At 31.4% G+C, this 13017-nt stretch overlaps 1 protein-coding gene across 4 annotated transcripts in view; it reads left to right on the forward strand.

Moving 5' to 3' along the window:
* wdp (Leucine rich repeat protein windpipe) overlaps positions 1 to 13017 on the forward strand; it is a 75320-nt gene that overhangs the window by 51540 nt on the left and 10763 nt on the right. For 2 of the 4 annotated variants that reach the window (XM_011054437.2, XM_011054438.2), the window contains exon 1: positions 17 to 456. The exons of the other annotated variants lie outside the window; for them this stretch is intronic. The gene's annotated coding sequence lies outside the window, so the exon portion shown is untranslated. Of the gene's footprint in view, positions 1 to 16; positions 457 to 13017 lie in introns of those variants that run through there. 4 annotated transcript variants of the gene reach the window in all.

The raw sequence follows: 13017 nt of genomic DNA on the forward strand, positions 1-13017 counted from the left end.
AGGCTTGGCCCTCGCGAGCGAGAGAGCGGAGTCGCGGCCTGTCAGAGTCCACAGTCCTAACTCGGCCTCAGGCTGCGATAGATCGTATCTTTCGCGCGCTACCGATCTCTTGCAGTCATTCAATCCTCGCGATCGAGCGAATCGCGCGCGATAGTAGTCGCGGATAACAATCAAGCGTGCGCGCGCGCGCGGCGCAACCCTTTTCTTCTCGCCGGCCGAATCAGCTACCATCCCCCTCCCCTCTGATCGATCGCGAGTTATCGAATCGAACGATCTTCGATTAATATAGCGCGAAAAATTCTTCGCGAGTGACTTACCTATCCCTCGCCAGCCTCTCATTCGTGGAAATCATTTCTTCTGATTTTTTCATCGATCGAAGCGAAGAAGCGAACGTGAGGGCGGATTATCGCCATTGCGTTCGTAAAAGAACGGGATACCGGGATACTGTTACGAGAGGTAAGATCTTCCTTTTTTTTGAGAGGGAAGGGGAGAGAGAGAGAGAGAGAGAGAAAGCACGTGTAGGAGTCTGTAGGTGGGAGTATCGGTATAGAGAATGTGCAGATTACAGTTTTATGTTCAGGATGAATTAATTTTCTTTTCCATAATTCTATGTGGATTGCAAGTGTGTAGATGCGTGTGTATGCGTGCATGAACTCCTTATGTGCGAACGAGTGAATGAATTACTTTTGTGACGTAAGATCGTACGTGACATATGTCATGGGAATTTGGGTGTCGTAGGAATCGGCATGTGTGCCGTTATTGCGAACTTATCATTATATCGCACACGCGCATTTTGTGAAACTACTGAGCCTCAGGAAGTTATGGTTCGGGTTCGACAAAAGTGGAACGTACTTCTCTTTCATTGAATTTTAAACTTACAATCCTGGAGATATTAACATCAACTTTGATATTTTAGTAAAATAATCTTCAGGAAATAATCTTTAATAAAATAATCTTCAAGATATACATAAATAACAGCAAATCGTTTCTCTACTAATTCTTAAAATGGGGTTTTAGATAACGTCTTATTTTAAGGTTTATTTTAAGGTTTATTTTAGTTTAAATTGAATATTCAAACATCGTGAAAAAGATAAATTTTGCTAATAGAAATTATCTGCAATAAGTTAATAATTTAAGTATAATAGAAGTAAATAATACTAAAATTTAATACAAGCTCTATGAAGTTTGTATTGTATAATATACTTAATGCAATATAGCGGTTTTATAATTTAAAATATTCTATATTATGAATTATAACATATATATATCGGTTAACTTAAACGCAATTTAAATATTAAATAATTTCTGAAATAGCGTTACGTAACTGTTTTATTTGTGTTCGTTCAACTTATGAAATATCTTCGCGCTTCCGATGCAGTAAGATAGAGCCTTAATTTACACGTTCTGCTTTCCGTGAACCTATATTTCCGGTTTTAGTGGTTGAAGCGTGTTTTTCTAAAATTAGAACGAAATGCTGAAAGTAAAATAACACAACCTCATGGTAGTCAACCTCAGGGTCGTGCCACGAATGGTGATTGTCTTTGTTACGGTCGTAATGATCTTCATAAAATTTCTGGAATACTGTATCATCTTCCGAAACTTTCTGCGAAACTTACTTCGGAACCTGATAATAAAGCATTTTCGTTACGAGTGAATAACAAGGTTAATTATTTTGAATAGATTTTTGTGCGCTTTAATTGAAGTTATCAAATAAAATCAAGTCAATCAATATAGTTTATCTAAGCAAAATCAATCGATGTCAATCATCAAACTGGTTCGAAAGAAACTCTTCATCGTTATTTTGATTATTTCACATATTACATAAATAATTATTAATTCTTTGATAAACTTTAAATTTAATAATTGTTGCTTAATGATTTATTTTATTGTAAGTTATGTAATTTTATTCATAATATTTCTTATAAAAAAGATGTGATTTCTACATATAAAAACTTTTTATAAAGTGAGGAAAATTTTTAAATTATACTCACTTTATAAAAAGTTTTGTACATTATACTGTTTTATAAAATATTTCATACAGATCTCTAAGGAACATCTTAAAGGTGTCTAGAGGATATCTCTATGTCCTCTGAACATCTTAAGAACACATCCAAGATGTCTCTTGGATAAAGTGTATTATGAACGATAACAACAGGCAGAAAAAAGAGAATTTTTATTGCGATATAAAGTTTTGATGCAGATATGAATATATATTTCATTGATACAATATACATTCACATTTGTCAGAATATCTCACATTCATTAATCGTATAGTACATTGTGTATTTATATGCACGTCTGATTCGATCGTTGCGCACGATCTTGCATAGAGCAAGTGTATTTTTTATTGATTAATAAATAAATAACTCTGGAAGTTACAACTTCTCATTGTAACACGTTCTAGAATTCATTGCTCTTATTTTTTTTCTAGTTTTTTACATTTGATTATATAATACGTGGCACGTGGCTTAAATAGTTATTCTATAAGCCACGCATCGGTATTTGTGTCTTCTTACGAATCGTTTGACTCAATACATTAGCGAATATAATTGCTCGATTAGTTTTTCAAGCTAGATAAATATTTAAATTTTAGATATTTAGATTCAAAACACATTTTTAAAAATAGTTTTTAAATTAAACCTAGAAGTACACTTTTCCTTTTTCTGGGATTAAAATTAAAAAATAGCGCATTCCTGAAAGTTGAGTTAAATTTAGCTTAAGTTAAATGAGATAACGGTAAAACCGGTCATAAATCCTTGCAGCATTTGCACCGAAATGTTTCTCGTCGTGTCACGGGAACAGTCACACAAAAATTCTCAGAACGTTGATTGAGTAAATTCCTCTTTCAAAAGTGATAACTTTCCGTGAAAATCTCTAGAATCTCTATGATGTCCGTACGCGTGCACGCATCACGCATGCATGCACGCACTCGCGTCCGAGGATCGGAAATCGAGTGCTCACTCACCTAGAATTAAGTAGGCATGTACACAAGAATATATATACCTGCGTAAGTCTAAGATATCTTCTGGCTGTCTGTGACGATGGTTATTACGTAATGGCGTTAATCAGAGGTAGCGGCTGAGTCCGAACGGTACAAATCCGACGATGGAGATCGGCTCATCGACGCTCGAGAAAATTAAAAGCCTGAAACTAAATCTCTGGCGACCTTGAGGACGCAATATTCACGTGTGTCTGGTGACACAGAGACAAGTTGTGCGTTCGATGTGTCGCGAGATTGACAATCGGCGCTGAACAATTCAATTGATCGAGATCTTGACATGGACGTGGCTTTGAATGCAAACTTCGAATGGTACGACAGGATACGAATAACTCGAAGCACAGCAATTTCACTTTTCATTGGGTGAATTATGAAAATAATCCTCTCGAGCTTTACTTTCGAAAACTCTTCGCTTTCTTGAGCGCGTTCGCGCATTTATTCTCTCTTGTACATAGTCTTGTTTTTCTCCGCTAATCCGAGATCTCTGTGACACTTGGTATGTGTCGCGAATTTGCTGGCATTGAAAACGTAGGCAATCATGACATATTAAATTTTCCCCTCGAGTTGATTGCAATCGCGGACCGCACATGCATGCAAATGACAAATAGAAAACATATCCACCGTCCGTATCCACCTGCGACGTTCGCGATATTATCCTGGAAAATTCTTCAATACTTGATTTATCAGCAAGTCGCCCGGCGACGTAATGAACATAAAACTGGACGCTTGGAATTCATTTGCCTTTGCATCTTCCGGTTTTCGAGATGATGGGTACGTCGCTCAGATGTACAACGCTATTCTGAGCACGCAACGGACCGCTCGTTATCCAGCTAACTCAAGCGACGATCAGTCCCGAGGAGAGTAAACGACTAAGTCAATTCCGTGATTAATATCCGCAAATAAAGGTAATCGTTGGCAAATATTTTCCGGTTATATTTAGTCGCGAAAGCGTTTAAGAGCTCGATAAAAAGTTTACACATTCAAATGATACGCATTTCTCTTACCTAGCGATTAGAAAATAATATGTTACAGATGAACGACAAAAACGTAAATAGGTTGAAACGGAATTTCTCAAAGAACTTTTATATTTGCCTCACGGAACTTCTGGAATCTAGCAGGACCCGAAGTATCTCTTTTTACAGTTCGATGGGACTTAATTTTCAAAGTTTTCTTCTCCAGCTGCTGCATCTGACAATGAGATGCACTGTTAAATTTATAATGTCAAATTATACCCAATTTAAGTTATTTTAAATCGTTTCTATAAATCGCTCCTATTCAATATGTCGTTAATTTAGCTAAAATAGATTAAACAATTTAACTGAAGGAAATGTATTCATTTTGACTCTTTAGTTTATTGTTTATTAAGTGCATACGTTAACAGGGACGATATTCACTTTGAAACTAACTGCAGAAGTGGATTCATTTACATTTTAACATGGAAGTTAAAAATAAAATGTTATTTAATTAAAAAAAAAATTGAGTTACCATTGCTTCTTTGATATCTAACAGTGTACGGGACAATGTGTTCCTCAGACAATGTATTTCATTTTGAAAAATCCACATCCTAGCTGTGACATGTTAAAATCGAAGAGAGACAGTCGCGACTAACGTTTCTTTGTCAGTCGTCACGGATTACTTACTCGTTCGATGCATCTAACTCGTTGGCGGAGCAGGCCAAGGCAGCGGTGCAGCCGCAGATGAACATCGGTTGGCGCGTCTGTATCGTTATGATAACGAGTTCTCAGGTGTTTACGACCACGCGACGTCATCGAACCCACCTTTACCTTTCCGGCCGTGTACATTCTTATGCATGCGCGGCATGTTACGGTACGCCACGTTGTAGCTTCAGCGCTCCGCGCCTCGCAGCAACGTCGGGAATGAGGTAACTCCGAACCGTTTCTACTAGTTTCCTGCGTATTCCTGCCTGTTCTAACCGCAGGTAACCACGCTTTACACGTTACGTTCTAAAGATTCCCTCTTTATATCTGTAATTTGCATACAGTGTAGAAAAATTATTTTAATCAATAGCATTAATAATAATACTGATGTAAATTATTTTTTTTCTTTTCTTATTTAAATTATTTCAAAATAAAAATTTGATTTATCTTTTTAATAATCAAATTTATTAGTAAATGAAAAAAATTTTATATTAATATTTCAGTAAGAGACGGTCCTCGCAAAAATGAATAATCCAAGATATCCTGGAAAGCCCAATCATTTATTCTGAGAACTGTTTTGTACTGAAATGCTAATAAAATGCTAATAAAATTTCTTTATATTTATTGACGGTGACAATATCGAAATAATTTTACTCTTGACGAACATCCTTCTAAAACATTTGACACTTTGAATTTTTATGGCACTTAATTTCGTCAAGAGAAAAACTCATAATTATTCGTGTTGTCGAATAATAAATGAATAGGTAAGGTTGACACTTCCACTTTTTATTGGATATATCATAAGGATACGAATATCTTATTAACGTGACGAATTTTTACATATCATTAAATTATTACAAAATATTTCAGACCAATTGTGTATGTTTTATGATCCGCGAATTTTCTCTTTACCCAAAAATTAATCCTATGCTCAATGTATGTATTCGCTCCGATAAAAGTCTAATATGTCGTCCATAATTTTTGTCAAGAATGTTTTACTTTTAACATTCTATATTTTGACACATAGTATATCTATACTTCTATGATTAATCATGATTGGATTGTAGTGAATACTAAGTTTTGTAAAAATTATTCGAAACAGCGAAACAGTACAAAACTTTCCACGAGAATCAACGCTGTTGATCGTATTAAAAAAAAATGCGATAATGTACTGTCATTCGTAATTTAAAAATCATCAAGCGAAACGCTTTACAGCTCCTCCCGATATCTTATGTACCCCTTATCGCATGCTTATCGATACGTGATAACGCAACGTGGAAAATCAAACAAATCTTTATCTTTCAGGTCGGTTGCCATTTTTTACATAAATTTTGAATTTCTCAGTTGTGTCTCTCTGGCGTTTTCGTCATGTTTGCAACGAAACATGTGCCAAAAGATCGTCACGAGCGAGACACGACAGACGATATATTTTGGTTCATTGCGCAATTTATTTACATATCACAGAAAAGAGACGAGCGCCATTCAAAGCGTAAACACAGATGTGTCATGTATTACATATTCATTAATACGATTTTATTGCTGATGTCTACTTTTTTTTTCATTTCTTTTTCTTATGACTGATAGCATAATAAATAATAAATATTTTTATTATTTATTAAGATGTATAATAGTAATAATTAGTAATAATAATGTAATCATTTATCTCTTTTAAGTAAACTTTTTGGGAACATAGGAGAAGAAACTGATTTTCTTTTTTAAATGAAAATATGTTGAAAGATTTTGATATTTTGATATTTTAATTTTTAATATCTTTGAACATATTTATAACTTTTAATTCAACTTACACTAATTTAAGATGAAGTCATATTATTTTAATTGAAATCAAGAGTTTTTATCGTTTGCATTTTTAAAATTCCATCTGTCAGGATTTAAATTTCAATTAATATCTATTAATATTAAATATCTTGACATTGAAGCAATCGCTTCGTTTTGACCTTTAATATTACATATTGAAGAAGAGTCACACAAATTGGGGTATTCTTTCTTCTTCTTAATATAGTATTTTTATATGTTGCTAATCTGCTATAAATTCTTTTAAAATATTCTTTAACAAAGAACAAAATATACAATGTTGATCATCGATATAACAAATTTTAATAAATTAATATTATGTTGAAACGCATTAAATATCATTAGATATGAATCTTTCTTTTTTTTTTCATTTCGTAATTTCGTGTATTAACGACGTCTTAAGTTACACCAAGGAATGTGATTCATTAAGTACTGTACTTGTTATTTGTCAGTCGCCGCGTTAATTCGTGTATCTTAAATCGTTGTCGGGTTCATAATGCAAGCCCTAGAAAGGTCACGTTCTTTTCGAGAAAAAGACGGCAAGTGCAGATGCTGATACGAAAAGGCACAGTGAAAGATGGAGAAGTTAGTTGGATCATGTGAGATCTTTTCTCGACCAGACCTAAACGTGGCGAAGGTCGTCACTGACGGCTGTCATTAGCAATGCTGATGTTCCAGACACGGCATAAGTAACTTGCAACCCCTGTATATATTTATTGTATCTTTTATCACTTATTTGTCGTCTATTTTTATTCTTTCATTTTCTTTACATTCCTTCTTTTGAATATAATTTTCCAATACCTCGTTCTTTTTTTTTCCTTAATTTTATATTCTTCTTCAGAATTATTTGTGACATTTACAATCTAATAAATTATTATAAGTTTTTTTTTGTTATTATTAAAAAATGAAATTTAAATGATTTATTTTCCAATAAATCATTTAAAATGTTTTTAAAAACTTGGAAGATTTTAATTCTAATGTTGGGAAAAAAACAAATTTATTCTAAATAAATTTAATTAAGGTTTGATGTAGATTTTTCATTTTTTATATTCTTTTATATACTTGTCTGATTTTTAAATTATTTTTAAAATGATTTTTGCATTGAAAATTGCATTTGCAATTTTTAATGATACTATTTGTTTTAGAATTTAAAGCTAAATAAAAATAAATATATTTGCGGAATCATACATATAAAATCTAATTCTCTAAAAGATAGGTTTATAATGAATGTTCTTCTATATAAATGACATTCTTCATTTTATCTTAAGATGTTTCTATAAATCACGCGGATTTTTATAGCTCTTCTCTCTTAGAAATTTCTCAAGCTATTAATGTTTAATAGCTATGCTATTTCATACTTGATTACTGCTCCGTAGTTTCCTGGGACGTTACTGCGGACTATTTTATTTGATTGAACTGATTCAGTGCTACTAGCCGCTTCTATTATCTCCGATAATGTCTTCTGCGGAGCATCCGATTTGTTCATGGCCGATTGCGAAAACATATAAATGTGCCTACAGATCTGTCTATTTCTGTCTCTTTTGACTTTCTATATATCGTTTGTTGAATGTATAGGATATCTGAAACATCCTATATAATTTCTTCTTCAACTCTTACCGTTTTTCTCTGTCGTTCCTTATCTCTCGTATAGTCCGGTATACAGACCCTTTTTATGTATGCATATATCAATAGTCAACTTGCGGTCTGAGAAACCGAGGTAGATGATGAAAATGATCGCTATCGCCCAAGGCCTTTACACGAACGAAATTCTGACATATCATCGCAATACGTTACGTAATACAACCCAGTAGACTAATATGAATGGAACATTTCAGCGTTCTCTTGAATCGAAAGACGTTATCAACTTTTAATTGCCTTAAATAGATGCGTAATGAATGTCGAAACAAATGTGATTATTACGCGAACGAAATGGAAAGTTTTAGTGGAGAAATAAAATGAGGACAAGAAGAAAAATTTGCAACACTTTTCTCTTAAAAAAACATTAAAAATTAAACAATTTAAAAAAAAATTTTTTTAACTAAAATTAAGTATATTAATTTAACGAGCATTAATTTAAGTTAAATATGCATCACATTTTTATAAAATGTAATATCTAGTGTTAAATTAATTAGTAAATTATATAATAAAGATAAAACGTTATTTATGTAAAAATAAAAATCCATCTAGTTTAAAAGCTGTAATCAGCATCTTATACTTATATATATAAGATAGAGATATATAAAGATATGATAGAGATATATAAACATTTATACATTTATGGATTGTTATTTTGATTATCAAATTGTAATAAAGTAAACACAAACAGAACTGTTTAACACAATTTTAAATCAAATAGATTTTATGTCATAAATATGTTGCTATAAATATTTGTCACTTGATAATGTCATACACCGGTATTTTATGTCAACTCATGAATAATATCTATTGCGACGCCTGATTACTAGTAATGAACATATGACTAATACCCTGCAAGCAAATAGAAAGACAGATATAGATTATTAATGTAAATACCATGATACATGATCTCTATCTAAAGATGAAACGTCAACAATATTTAAAAAACAATCCTTATCTTATTTTTAATTATAAACTTTTATCTTGAAATTTGTCATATAATGATATATGTAACAATTTCATAAGATGTGTACATTTAAAAATGTTCTAAGTCATATTAATTGATATAGATATATAAAATATTTTATGCATCATGCATATCACATTGATTATATAGTTGATGAATTTAAGACTAATAAGGATAAATAGAGATAATTACACCTACCTAAATAATATAATAATCTTAATAGTTATTTAATTTTTATGTTTGTAAAAATATCACGTAAAATATGTTGTAACGTAGGAAGTGTACACGTATATGATTATGTTTTCACGTCTCATCATCATTATCAATTTAAGAACGTTACCAGAGATAACTGTTTTATCAAGGACCATGCATTAGTCAATATTACTGATAAAAATGTTTCTTTTTACGAACTTACAAAAATAAATTTTTATCTTTTTAAGTACATGTTACGAGTGAATTAATAAAACACGTTATTAGTAAGAAAATGAAATAAAAATGACGATTTTATACTTACTTGTCAATTGCAATTGCAGAGTCTGAATTAATGAAACTTTCATTTATATTTTTTATTTACATGGAAAAAATTAATTAACATCAATTATAATATAATTAACATCAAACAGCGAAAAAAATACATAATATATTTACAATATATTTTACGTGATATTTATTAAAATTCTATTATACTGATCGTAAAAAATTTGAAGAACATCGTAAAGTTCATATATTATAATTCCGAATTTTTGATTTGCTTTTTAATAAAATTAAAAAGAAATAATTTATAAATAAAAGACAATATTATAATTTAAAAAACCAAATTAATTAAGTGATGGATAAAAATGCATTTTATATTTTAAATATTGCAAAGCTTGAAATATTTAAAACAATTTTGAGTTCCCTTAATTGCGTTACAAATTATAGATAATAATTGAAGATTCAGGTTCTTTTGCACGAATCATGGATGAAAACAAGTATTATTATGAAATTGCAAACGTTACATCACTGTTGCCAATGAGGTGCGAAATGTGTTTCCGGGATTTATAACTGACCCTTATGACCAATTGAGTATAAACGAAGATTATTAGTTAGTATATTAGTAACTGGTATTTAAAGCTTTTTACATCGAAATAACGATATATTGGTTAATAGATTAAATGCAATAGTGACGTATATTGACAATTTTTTACTATCTCTCCATTTACTCTTTTAGGAAATTTAATAACTATGAAATATTCAAACTAGGCATCTTTGAAACAAAAAATTCTGTTGTGTGACGGTACACAATAGAATTTTTTAACTACACATTTCAAGTTCCAGTTTGAAATTTTCAAGATTACCTTATAATTGAAGTGGAAATATGATATTTTTACAAAATTTTTTAATTGGTGAGTTGGTGATGAAAAATGTTAATAAAAATTGTAAACAAATGGAAAATGATTTATTTATATGAAAATGATAAATTAAAAATAACCTATAGAACAATTTTTCTTTAAAATTGGTCTCTTGCTTTTTTTTATACGACTAATGGTTTCGATGATATAATAAATTTGAATGTTCGTATGAGCGACATTATTTATGAATTTTTGTAACTTATAAGTGTGAATAACTTCACAAAAAAAATTTTTTTTCGCGAAACACATGTCTCATATTTTTATCTGTAGAATACGTCAGCAAATTAAAAAAAGAAAAATTAAAAATGACGATGTCTCAAAAGTGCCCGAGAACGTGGAATGCTTTCTATATGGGTAGAATAAATTAAAAAAAAATGGTAGTTAATGAAAAAAAATAAAAACTCAGAATTAATAATTTATCTGTAAAAACTTGAATCTATTATTGAAGCTTTTGCTATTGCGTTTCTTTTTTAATAGCGAAACTTATAAATACTATATTTACATAATACACTCTAAAAAAAGGTAGCTCTATACTTGATATATTTTTTTTTTATTTTTTAATAAAAGGCTTATGTGCAGAGCTTGTTTTACATAGCAATTTTATTTTTTTTTTCATTTTTAAATTTATTTAAATATTATTTTTTCCAACTGAAACATTTTATTAATGTTGAATGAAACTAGATATTTTTAAAATCCGAGAAGTCTATTTTCTCTAACAGTTACGCATAATGGATGAAAGCCGACTAGAATCTTTATATGTCAATAAAACTCCATTTTCTCCTGTAAGGCATTTCGCGAAGGATAATCCGCGAGAATATCTTTTTCTTGGTATTTAATTGTGAATACGCATATGTATTATACTTCTAAAATTAAAATCTCTCAGTTGTGTTCGTTCTAATTTAAATACTAAACAGATACGATTTATAAAGTCGATTAATCACATTTGAAACGTTGCGGATAAGTTGAGCAAAGTGTATTGTTGATTGATTTGAAAGATAAACATGTTAAAGTATTACAAAAGTATTGAGCATAAAAGTAATGATTAATGCGATGAAATCAACAATTCCACAGGAAACTTGAAACAAAATAACGCAGAAATTTTCTATGGACTTTCAGAACTTTAAAATTTGATATTTAATATTTTTTAAATGCTCACTTGATTTCTCTGACACAGATTGTAAGTTAAATTTTGTTGCAATCAACGAACATCGCATTGCGACCTCGGCGTTTGACAGGACACCATATTAGGAGACTGTTATAACTAGTACCGAAGCGTATTCAACGACTGGTATAACAACTTGTTAGAAAACACGTTAGAAATGCCGTTTCGTCTGAATTGGCTTTTGAGCAACGCCTGGGACGATCGTGCCTGCCGTCTCGTCGCGAAATGTATGTCAGTACGATGATATTGTTCCTAATTGCCTCCATTGGCAGGCAATGAATATTATTTCAGGCAGGGTCACATGTGGTCCTTGCACGATGTTAATCTTGAATCACTCATGTGACTGTTTTTGTTTCGTTAACATAATAAAAACTGTTGCTAACTGTCGATAATTTATGAAAAATTACGGCAAACGACATAGCAATCGGATAACATTTTGGTTAGGAAATTGTCATGAAAACTAGAACGATTCGCTTGTGCCTTAAATATAAAAAGGTTTTTTATTTTTATATTAGGTAGAGAAACAAGAGAGATATATATTTTTCTTTAAATTATTGGAAGAACGGCAGTTTCCGTCTCTACAAATATTATTTCTGCTTATTTATTACCCTCTTCGAGAGGGAAAAGCAAAAGGCGCGACGAGGGATCTCAGATAACGCGGAATAAATAGAAATGTCGATATGTAAGAGTGTACTTGCTTCAAGATCAATAATTTCAAGTCCTGTTTCAGCATCCAGTTCTGTCATCGATGGCCATTGCCCCGTCGTCGTCTGAATTCTGTTGTCCTTTTGCAATCGCTTCTTGAAGTTTATGCGAATTGACAGCAATCATGTTTCGCATCTAGCGCGCAAATCGATCGATCGGCACTAATTGAGCCGGTCATAGGCAATCTTATAGACGAACTTATTAGCAACGCGAATCTTGTTATTCGCGATTACTCGGGTTGATTGACCTATCCTATTCTAACGCTGGCTTCCAGCGTGATCTCTTGGCACGTTGCGGCTTGCTAATCTTTTCGCATGAATGCCTGATATCGATACTTTGGCTGTTATTTATGGGAGAAAGACGGACTGTGTGGTCTCCATGCATCATCACACATTGTTACTTTTACAAAAAATTTTGTGTTAAAGTATCTGTAAAGAGATAACTAGATATCTATCTAAATATTTAAAAATTTACAATATTTGCATACAAATTTAAAACAAATTTTGTTGGACTATCAAAATAATTATGTAGTTCAAGCTGCTAGAATGTCAATTTTTTTGCATTGTCCATCATGCTTAAATTTCACATATAATTATTTTGATGACATAACACAATTATTTTTAAATCTGTATCTGAATTGTTAAATATTTCAGCAAAATCATTATTTCTTTAGTATTTAATCTGTTATT

Source organism: Acromyrmex echinatior, chromosome 16 (assembly GCF_024713525.1).
Source record: "Acromyrmex echinatior isolate Ae372 chromosome 16, ASM2471352v2, whole genome shotgun sequence".
NCBI lineage: Eukaryota > Metazoa > Arthropoda > Insecta > Hymenoptera > Formicidae > Acromyrmex > Acromyrmex echinatior.